Below are 10,243 nucleotides of genomic sequence, written 5' to 3'. Positions count from 1 at the left end.
CACATTTCAAGAGCCATAACTTTTTCATTTTTCAGTTCACAGAGTCACATGATGGCTTATTGTTTGCAGGACAAATTGTACTTTGTAATGGCATCATTCAATATGCTGTGCAATGTACTGGGAAGCTGGAAAAAAATTCAGAATGAGGTGCAATTGGAGAAAAAATGCATTTGCGCCATTTTCTTATGGGTTTAATTTTTACATCGTTCACTGTTTGGTACAAATGACATGTTACCTGTGTTCTACGTGTCAGTACGAACGCGGTGATACCAAATTTATATAGTATTTGAAATGTTTTGATACTTTAAAAAAAATGATAAACTTTGCAAAATAGAAAAAAAAAATTGTGTCCTCATGTTCTAACACCTGTAACTTTTTCATATTTCCATGTATGGAGCTGGTTGTGGTGTCTTTTTATGCGGGACAAGATGACGTTTCTATTGATACCATTTGGGGAAAGATCTGATGGTTTGATCACTTTTTATTCAATTTTTTATAGGAGGCAAAGTGTTGAAAAAAACGCTATTTGGCTATTTTTATTTTTTTTGCCGCTACGTTGTTCGCAGTACGGGATAAATGTTTTAATGTGTATAGAAAAAAAGGGGAGGAAGGGAAAGGAAAATATACTCAGCCAACTTGTAGTGAAAATCACTCTCCCATATATCGCTTCCCACTCTGAGATCCGTGGATCTATAGACCGGCTCGAAAAAAATATGCTCCCTCGGTCCGGAGCCAAACGATAATGCATCCTAGTCTGACGCCCACATTCCTGTTTTGTTCTTATGCTGCTGTGATTTCGTAAACTTTTTAACAATAAAGAAGAAGTATTTTTGCATCTTTCCACGCAACCTGGCTGGAATCAATTTCTTGTTGGATGCATAAATGTTTTAATATTCTAATAGTTCGGGCATTTTGGAGCGCGGGGATACCTAATATGTTTATGTTTAATGTTCTTTAATTACTTTTATAGCTGATCTAGCGAAAGGGGGGTGATTTGAACTTTTATATTTTTTTAATTTTTTCAATACTTTTAAAAACTTTTTTTTTTTTTTTCTTGTTATACATTTATGATCAGACCCCTTAGGTACCTTGAAACCTAGGGGGTCTGATCGCTCATACTATTCACTGCAATACTACAGTATTGCAGTGAATAGGAAAATCGCAGCACTTCTATTAGACGATGCCTCTGGCGGTGATCGGCGAAACATGGCGGCGCCCGTGCCGCCGGCGCCGTTTACACACTGCGGTCACGTTTGACCGCAGTGTGTAAAGGGTTAACAGCAGCGATCGGCTCGGGCACCGACCGCTGCTGTTAGTGGCAGGTCCTGGCTGTATTATACAGCCGGCATCTGCCCTGTATGGAGCGAGCTCAGCGTGTGAGCTCGCTCCATACATCCCCATGCGACCCATGATGTACAATTACGTCATGGGTCGCTAAGGGGTTAATGGAAAAATAAAAAATGTTACACGACACAGAATGCAGTGAATCAAATCAACATTAAGTAAAAAAAAAAAAAAAACTATACAAAATTTACTATCAATAATATTGTATTAAGTTAGCATGTCACATAAAAACATTCATTGTTTTTTGTTTGGTTTTTTTTTTTTGCTCATCCTGCACCCCCATAAATAGAATATAAAGTAATCAAAAAGTCATATATGCTCCAAAATAGTAGTCTTGAAAACTACAGAAAACATGACACAGCTACTTTATTTACTTTTTGTTATTGTTTGTATAATAAAAAGATATACAATTTTCTAATATATTTTCTGTATCAATTCCTCATGGTTTTCTAGGTCTCTGCTTGCTGTCATTTACTCTGCTTACTTCTAGTGGATTAAATTCTGACCATAGTCATGTGATATACAGTCCGTGGTCATGTGATGGACACACGTGCACAGCTCGTTACAGTCACAGCCCAGTAATTAGACAGCTGCCTGATAACGAGCTGTGCACCTGTGTGTTATCACATGACCATGGACTGATTTGTATCCAGTACAAGTAATCAGAATGACTAACAGCAAGCAGAGATCTACATGAGGAATGGATACAGAAGGTACACTAAAAAAAAATTGTATATCTTTTTATTATACATATAATAACATTTGTCTCTCACTATCGGTCTGAATGAGGCCAAACTCTGAAGCAGTGGGATAATTCTTTGTGGAGTGAATGGAATAAATTAAAGGGGCTCTATCATTGGGAAAAGTCATTTTTAGATAAGCACATCCTTGCATAGCCTTTAGAAAGGCTATTCCACCTATTCTTACCTTTAGTATGTAAATTGTCTCAACAGATTTTGAATAAGTCCGTTTTTATTCATCTGCTAATGAGCTTCGCTGCTGTGCATACACATAGAACATACACTTTCAGTGCACGGTTTAAGCTCATTAGCATATGAATAAAAACTGAATTTTCAAAATCTGCTGAGGCAATTTACATACTAAAGATAGGTGTGAAATAGCCTTTCTAAAGGCTAAGCAAAGATGTGATTAGTTAAAAATGCCTTTTTTAAATGATAGAGCCCCTTTAACCACTTCAGTACCGGGCCAATTTGTGGTCCAGGAAAAAGGCACATTTTAGGTGTATTTTGTATGTGTGGTTTTGAGGGCTGTAACGTTTTTCTCATACATCTCATTCAACTAATTTTTGCATCTTTTTTCGGGGACACATAGGGCTTTATTTTTATGTTTTTATTTTTGAATGTGTTTTAATTTTTTTTTATACCCAGGAACATATAAACAAAATAGGAGGGAAATTGTTTCTGGTTTTAACGTTTCTTTTTCTTTTTAAATTTAATAACACACAGTGCTACTGAAAAACTTTAGAAAATAGTTTTTCCTCTCCGTTACGGTAATTTTTATTTTGTATGGTGTTGGCGGAGGTGGGGCTATAACCTTTAATAACGGGGTTTTATTGGCGTATTATTATACTTATTTTTTAAATTATTTTATGTAATTTTAAAAAACAAAAACAAACTTTTTTATTAATTTTTTTTTTTATATATATATATATATATATATATATATATATATATATATATATATATATATATTTTATTTTTTTTATTTTTTTTTTTTATTTTTATTTTTTTATTTTTACTTTTTCTTTTCCAGATAGTGTCCCCATAAGGTCATAAGAGACCTTTGGGGACATCTGATCGCTTTTTTCTTTGTTAGAGAGGCTGATTTCCCCTGCAACTGGGGCTGGTACATTTAGCCCCATTTGCAGGAGGAATACAGCCTCCTGCATGTTATATACAGAGCTGATATGGGTGCTGTAGGACCCAGCAGCTCTTGCAAGACACTGATTCCGGCGGATCACGTGACTGCCGGATCAGAGGGCGCCCGCATGATGGCAGCGCCCATAGCTGTGTATACAGCGCTCATTGAGTTATGAGAGGACGTGCCGGCTGAAGTTACCGGCACGTCCTCTCATAACAAGGCAACCACTTCTCGGATGTATATAGTCTATGATAAAGTTGGCATTGAAAAACATGACATATCCTGCAGAAAATAAGCCTTTACACAGCTACATTGATGAACAAATAAAAAGGTTTTGGTTATTTTAGTGAGTTTTACAAAAAAAGTACCACATCATAAATGACAGAACTGCTTCAGGGAGGCTGATGAGTGTGCTCGCACACAGTGCTCACTTAGACTGCCGGTGCTCGTTGCTGGCTAATTAGCATGTGAATAAAAGCGATCTCATTCAAAAACGACTGAGGGGACTAACCTACAAAAGCTATGTGTGGAATAGCTTTTCTAAAGGCTATGCAAGTATATGCGTAGTTAAAAATGAGTTTTCCCAGTGATAGAATCCCTTAAAAGCTAGACTATAGCTGTGCTCTAAACAAGCTAAGCTAAAAAGCAAACAAACAAAAAACAGTCCAAGAGCAATAGGACACATTGGAAGTCACAGAGTTGTCCTATGAAGACATTTTAACAAATCTTAAAGCTCACAACTGTGGGTCGGACAGGATACCATGTCTCATTAAGGAGAAGAGGTGCACGGGGGGGGGGGGGCTTATTACACCATGCATACCCTGCTAAGAATTCTGGGAAAAGAATATGCAAATAAGCACTCCTTTGTAGTAAATGGAAAATTATTCAAGCTCCACCTTCTAGAAGGTGGGGGCCCGTAGATCAATGCTTGGTTGTCCTGAAACATAATTGATTGAAAATGCTTTATTCACAATAAGTCGTCAACAAAAGTATATACAGAGATTTTGCGAAACAGTATACAAAATACACTAGAAATATATTACAATCCCATACGCCATGGTTAACAATGATGTATAGCGAAGGGAAAAGAGAAACCTGCACCACACATCATGCACCATGCTAGTATATCCACACTTCCCAACATACAGGTGTAAAACAATGCAGCATACTGACATGTGGAGGGAGGGGGGGAACACAGGCCCGAAGCTTTATTGAAAACAACAACACACACTGGGGGAAAGCAAGACATTCAAGCATATGATGGAATGGGGGAGAGGAAAGACAGAAAGGGGAAGGGGTAAGCACAGGCCCAAAGCTTTATTGAATTCCAACAAGACACATTGGGGAAAGGAGGGAAAAGGGGGCTATAGTCCTCTTCGACTCTCAAGCTATCCAGGATGGAATAGTCCCATTGCAGACTGTGAAACAGCCTGCAACAATCCTGAGTGGTGACCTGCTCTCTTTGCAGAATGAGTCTGATTTTGGCAAACCAGATAGCGTCTTTAAAACAGTTCATAAGGCGCCAGGCCTCTAGAATCTTGCTGTCTTGGTGAGTTCCCGTGAACAGTCCATAAAAAACTGTGTGGTAAGAAATGTTGCTCCTGGGGACAGAGTCCAGGGTGTCCAACATACCCTGAGCAAACGGACACTCAAGCAGTCTTGGGGCGTTTGTGGCCGGCCACCGATAGCAGTTCCGACCCAAATGGTTTAACTCAGCAACGTGGTTTCAGGATTGGTGCAAGTTTAGAAATAGGCTCATTCCCATAACGGGAGTCGAATCCAGGCCGCCTGGGTGAAAACCAGGAATCCTAACCGCTAGACCTGTTGACCTAAAACAAAGTGGGAATAAAGTCAAGCTAGAATATCTCCTTCCAAAGGAAGAGGATCCTGTCCACAGATAACTGTTTTGAAGTTATTATCTTTCATCAGTGCGAATAAGGGTATGGACCAGCTGGGTGAGAGGTCAAAGCTGTATGTCAGATGGGATACTAGGTCTCATTAAGGTTTCTGGAAAACCTGCCATTGCTCTATAGAGAGCTACCGTCCAAAAGGTGACACTAGAGCAAGTTCAGGCTTTCCCCCTATGCCCAACAGCAGCACAACTGGGGTATTCCTGCCCCTATGAGCTGTTAGGACAGGTGGAATTTTTAATTACCTAACAGCTTTTGACCTCTATAAGAGGCCGGAAGACCTGCTCCTCCCTTGTGTTTTTTTCTGTCCTGTAGGACAGGACAGGTGGTCAGGGGGGGAGCAGATGTTCTGACCTCCTATAGGGGTCCACTACTCTCCCCCACCGGTACCTGACAGCAGAAGATCTTTTTCTGGACATCCTCTTTTTTCAGCAGAGGTCCCCTTCTCCCGGCGGGGACCCTGCCGGCTCGTGCACGCTCCTGTCCGGCAGGGGCGCCGGGTCGGGGCTTTCCCCTAGGAACGCTAGACCTAGGAACCTTTCTCAGGTTCCTCCGGTCCGCCGTCTAACAGGGTCCGCCGCACATGTGCAGTGTGCGGGTCTCGCGGCGGACGGGAAGAGAACAACCCCTAGACACAAGCATTGCACGGTAGTTCGGGAGGGGGTCCCCCGGTCCTGGGGACCATACCTGGGTCAGATCCCCCTCCCCCTGTCTTCTCCCCTCCCCCTGTCTTCTCCCCTCCCCTTTTTTTCATGAGATTCTGGCTCCGTTGTAGCCCCTACCCCTTGGGCGGGGCTCCGGGCAAAACCCCGCCCCCTGGCCTATTTAAGTCCCCTTAGAGCTTCAGTTAGTGCTTGTCGCTCCGGTTGCAAGCACATCAGTTGGTGAAGCTCCCTGGTCAATTTCTGTGCTGGAGAACTGTCTTCATTGACTAAGGTTTGGGGGAGGGAGGTTGGAGAGTTGCATCTCTGAGTGCAGTAAGTAGTTAGTGTATCCTTTCTTCCTCCTCAGAATGTCTTCTTCTTCCTCCACTGTTCTGCCTAGAAGGAAGGCTACTTCCAAAAGGAAACATCTGGCGTGCGCTTCTTGTAGAGTGCCGCTGCCTGATGACTCCCAATATCGCTTCTGTCAGGGGTGCAGGGCCCCCTCTGTTGAAACAACTCCCATGCGAGAGATGGTGTCCTGGGTGAAGGGGTACGTCCAGGACTCCATGAAAAGAATGGAAGCCGTCTCCCTGGCCAAGAGGCCACGGCTGGATTGCGAATTGTCCCTGCCGCCTCTGGAAAAGCTGCGCCTCAGGGATGTGGAGTCGTCTTCTAGTATGGAGGAGGAGAAGGAGATTTTTCCCCTGGACAAAATGTCCAGAGTATTCAAGACCCTAAGAATCAGAGACCGGCAAGGCGGGGAAGGCTCTAGCCGTAGGTCTCGTACCTTCAGGCCCTCTTCGGAGATGCTCCGCCTGATGGAGGGCGAATGGAGGCACCCGGAGAGATCCTTTGCGCCATCCACACGCTTCAAGGCACTTTTTCCCGTCTCTGAGAGTCAACTAAAGGCGTGGGGTCCCCCGCCAAAGGTGGACGTCGCCGTGGCCAAGTTATCAAGGCGCTCCATGCTTCCATCAGAGGACGGCTCGGGCCTCAGGGACCCCATGGATCGCCGAGTCGAAGGATCTTTGAGGTGTGTATATTCGTCCGCCTCTGCCCAGGCCTCTTTGGGCATGGTCGCGAATGAGGTAGCAACTGGCTTACGCGCAGAACTGTCATCCCTGGACAAGGACATCGATTCCGGCGTGGATCGTGATGATCTCCTCGCGGCAGTGTCCGACATCACGCTGTTGGTGGATCACCTGACAGAAGCTACCCATTTTCAGATCCGTCTGGCGGCTAGATCCATGGCACTGGCTACTGTGGCTCGCCGACCCCTATGGCTGAAGCCCTGGAAGGCTGACCTTACTTCCAAAAATAGCCTTTGTGGTCTCCCCTTTGAGCCCGGACGGCTGTTCGGAAGGGAGCTCGACCACATCATGGAAGGCTGGGCCGACTCTAAGAGCAAGAACCTGCCACAGCCCCTTGAAGGTCGGAGTACCTCCTTTCGAGGAAGAGGCACTCGAAGAGGCACCAGAGGCCAGCGGCGATCCGGGAAAGGAAGAGGTCGGGGCTCATCTCGTGGCCGTAAGAATGCCCCCTTCTAATTCCCTCTCAGTACACCCCCCCCCCCTTCCTACTCCCCCCCCCCCCTCCCCTGGGGTGGGCGGTCGTCTTTCCCACTATGTGGAGGCCTGGCGGCAGAATATTCGGGACCCCTGGGTCATCCAGATGATCCAGGAAGGTTATAAAATTAATTTTGTTTCCCAGCCGCCAGAGAAGATGGTAAGAACCCGCCCTCTTCAGGGCCCCAAACAACTTCATCTGGAGAGATTGATTCAGGAGTACGTGGACAAGGCCGCGCTAGAGATGGTTCCTCGCGCAGAACAAGGCACAGGCGTCTACTCTCCAGTCTTCTTGGTCCCCAAGCCATCAGGCGAGTGGCGTATGATCATCGATCTCAGGTATCTGAATCACTTCATCCGCAGGCTGCGGTTTCGCATGGAAACCATAAGGTCAGTACTACCTTTCATGCACCCTGGAGATCACTTCGTCACTCTGGACCTGAAGGACGCCTACCTCCACGTACCCATCTTTCTGGCACACCGAAAGTTCCTAAGGATTGCCGTAGACATACAGGGGAAAGAGGCGCACTTCCAGTTCGCAGCCCTCCCGTTCGGCATATCCTCCGCCCCCCACACCTTCACAAAGGTCATAGCTCCGGTCGCTGCCGCCCTGCGCCTTCAAGGCATATTCATAGTCCCGTACCTGGACGACTGGCTTCTGAAGGCTCATTCAAAGGAGGTTCTTACCACGCAGGTGCAGACCGTCGTAGCTCTACTAGACAAGCTGGGGTGGCTGGTAAACTGGCAGAAGTCAGTGATGGTGCCATCAACACGAGTTCAGTTCCTGGGACTTATTCTAGACTCTCTCAACATGACGGTCTCTCTACCCTCTCCTCGCAAAAGGAAAATTGCTCGGGCGGCACATCATTTGTCTTCCACACGGAAGGTCACCATCAGGACGGCGATGAAGGTCCTCGGATTGATGTCCGCTGCCCTAGATGCAGTTCCTTGGGCCCTATGGCATATGCACCCTCTACAGAACGAGATCTTGAGAGTCTGGAATCACAGTCCTTCAGGTTTACAGAAGCCAATCCAGTTAACCATCAGCACCCGGCAAACCTTGCCCTGGTGGACCCATCTGCGAGATGGGAAGTCCTCGGTCCAGCCCGCCTGGACCCTGTTGACTACAGATGCCTCCCTCACAGGCTGGGGAGCTCATCTGGGGGAGACCCCGTTTCAAGGTACATGGAATCAGCGGGAGAGGACGCTCTCATCCAACTGGCGCGAGCTTACCGCAGTTCATCGAGCCCTTCTGTCATTTGCACCACTTCTACGAGGGAAAGCGGTCAAAGTAAGATCAGACAATCTGACGACAGTCCACTATATCAACAAGCAGGGAGGAACCAGGTCCCCCTCGCTCATGCAAGTCACCAACCTGATCTTCTCCTGGGCAGAACAAAACCTCTCCCAGCTGGCCGCGGTACATATCCAGGGCCGCCTGAACATCCTAGCGGATCAACTCAGCAGAGGCCGGCCAACCGCAGGCGAATGGTCCCTGAACCAGGACATCTTCCACTACCTGACCTGGAGGTGGGGTCTCCCCGAGGTGGATCTGATGGCCACCCAACACAATGCCAAAGTAGAAAGGTTTTGCTCCCTGTACCGGGAAGACAACCCTTTGGCTGTGGATGCCCTGTCAATACCATGGAGGTTCGAACTGGCATACGTGTTCCCTCCCATCCCGATGATACCGAAGGTATTGGCGAAACTCAGGCAGGACCAGACTTCGGCAATAGTGATCATGCCGTTCTGGCCAAAAAGGGCATGGTTCACCGACCCTATCCTTATGAGTCGGGGGCACTACTGGAGGCTTCCACCAGTCAGGAACCTGGTGTCACTGAACAGTCGGCCGTGCCTGGGCCTAGACAAATTCAACCTCACTGCCTGGAGGCTAACCGCGCCATACGCGCAGACAGAGGATTGTCCCAGGGAGTGCTAAGTACCTTAGCCCATTCAAGAGCAGAGGCAACCAATCAGAGCTACCAAAGGATCGCCCGGATATTCCGAGATTGGTGTACAGGCAGCCACCGCGATCCAGACAGAGATGCAGTCCTAGAGTTCTTACAGAACGGCTTGGAGAGAGGACTAGCACCTGCCACCCTCAAGGTTCAAGTGTCAGCTCTATCTGCTCTCCTGGAGACACGGTTATCACAAGATCCTCTTGTCAAACAGTTCCTTAGGGGGGCTGCCAGGCTCCGCCCCCAGGTACGGCCCCCTGTCCCCAGGTGGGACCTGGCCGCGGTTCTACAAGGGCTATGTGCGCCCCCCTTCGAACCATTATCTGAAGTGGACTGGAAGTACCTGTCATTTAAAGTGACCTTTCTGTTGGCAATAACCTCCGCCAAGAGGGTTGGCGAATTGCAGGCTCTAGCAGCCTCCGAACCTTTCATAACTTTCTTTCCTGACAGAGTACAGCTAAGGTTCGTCCCAGGATTCTTGCCGAAGGTACCCACACTTCAGAACACCAATCAAGTGATCACCCTACCGGGCTTCTTTCCCTCCCCTGCCACTGAGCAGGAGGAGAAGCTACACACACTGGATCTGGTAAGAGCACTACGTATCTACCTGGATCGTACAGCACCGTTCCGAAGATCAGAGAATCTTCTGGTTAATGTGTTTGGCCACAATAGAGGCGCTAAAGCATCAAAGGTAACCCTGTCTAGATGGATCAGAGAAGCTATCAGCTGTTCCCTACGGGCTCAGAATCTTCCTGTTCCAGATTTCCTACGAGCCCATGCCACCCGATCAGTGGCGACATCATGGGCAGAGACACGGTTCCTCTCTCTAGAGCAGATATGTGCTGCAGCCTCTTGGAGCTCACAGCTGACTTTTGCCAAACACTACAGATTGGACTGGCGTACGGCCGATGCTACAGCATTTGGGCACTCCGTCTTGGCAT

The sequence above is a fragment of the Leptodactylus fuscus genome, chromosome 5 (assembly GCF_031893055.1).
Source record: "Leptodactylus fuscus isolate aLepFus1 chromosome 5, aLepFus1.hap2, whole genome shotgun sequence".
NCBI lineage: Eukaryota > Metazoa > Chordata > Amphibia > Anura > Leptodactylidae > Leptodactylus > Leptodactylus fuscus.
The sequence above is the reverse complement of the archived record's forward strand: the minus strand, read 5'-3'. Positions refer to the sequence as shown.